The 1,123-nt window shown below is 62.1% G+C and overlaps 1 long non-coding RNA gene across 1 annotated transcript in view; it reads right to left on the bottom strand.

The window, feature by feature from the left end:
• LOC102003556 overlaps positions 1 to 409 on the bottom strand; it is a 7,612-nt gene extending 7,203 nt beyond the window's left edge. Inside the window, exon 1 of the long non-coding RNA XR_001233726.1 lies at positions 168 to 409. This is a non-coding gene — a long non-coding RNA (uncharacterized LOC102003556). The remainder of the gene's footprint in view (positions 1 to 167) is intronic.
• Between the last annotated feature and the right edge of the window lie 714 nt (positions 410 to 1,123).

Raw genomic sequence — 1,123 nt, 5'->3', positions numbered from 1 at the left:
GCCGCGCTGCCCCGGGAGCGAGCTGCTCCAGGCGCCTGCAGCCCCCAGCTCCGGAGCCGCGGAGCGGGACTCGGGCTGCGGGCTCGCCCCGCTCGGGGGGCCGACGGGCCGGTGGGTTTTCAGAGCGGGGACCGGAGGTGACAGATGGCAGCCTCTCTCGTACTCACGCCTGGCCCTCGTGCCCTGCGACCCCGGCCCCATTCATCACAGAGGACCCGGACAGTGCAGGGCCCAGAGCGGCGCTGAGCTGAGCTCGAAAGCGCCAGTGCCGCGGCTTCGGTTTCAGCTTGGCCCCAGCGCCAGAGCGTTTCCTGTGGGAGCCCCAGGGATCTGTGGGGCTCGGTTTCCGTCGCTGGCGGAGCTCTCCCTAGAGGGTGCGCGCACCCTGGCTGGGTGGCCGCTCCCACACTCTGGTGAGTTAAGGACACTGGCCTGGGGGCGGGAAACCGGGATTCAGAGCCTGGCTCCTCCTCCTCCGGGCTGTGACCTGGGTCCCTGTCTTCGTCTAGTGGTCAGGATTAAAGGAACATATGAAAGTTGTGGTTGCTGTGCAAGTTGGGGTGCTCTGGGAAGGTGTTCAGTTCTCTTTCTCATTGGAGCCCCCTCAGCGATAATCATAAGTCAGATACTATAGTAATCGTTGCCTTTTATAGCTTAGGGTGCAGGTCTGTTCAAATACTTTAAAAGGGCTTTGAAAATGACAGAGCATTGTTTACAGCAACAAGAAGTTGCTGAACTTCGTTTCCAAGCCAACAGCATTAGAGCACTGGCCATCTGGTGGCACTTCCTTTCTGTCATTACATTCCCGGGCGGCCTTGTGCACAGTAGGCCTCGTTGTGGGAGGGCTCTGGAGTCAGCCCTGGCTTCCCCACCAGGGCCGCTACCCTGAGTGTGGAGCGCGGGCCTGGGCTTCCCTGCCTCAGAGGTGCCACACTTGCTGAAAGGGGTCTCTGGAGAGGGCCAGGAGGGCCAGGAGGGCTGGGAGGCCGCGGCTGCCACTTCCCCTACAAGGGGCAGTCTCTGTTTTCCGCTGAGGGCCCAGAGGGAAGGACACAGGAGGGAGGAGAGCTGAGGGAAACTGCGGGCTGCGGATCTTCAGTAAAGCCTTTGTGCGGACCGGATC

Source organism: Chinchilla lanigera, unplaced genomic scaffold (assembly GCF_000276665.1).
Source record: "Chinchilla lanigera isolate Chin_1 unplaced genomic scaffold, ChiLan1.0 scaffold00019, whole genome shotgun sequence".
In the NCBI taxonomy this organism is placed as follows: Eukaryota; Metazoa; Chordata; class Mammalia; order Rodentia; family Chinchillidae; genus Chinchilla; species Chinchilla lanigera.
This window is presented reverse-complemented; position numbering and strand designations above follow the sequence as displayed.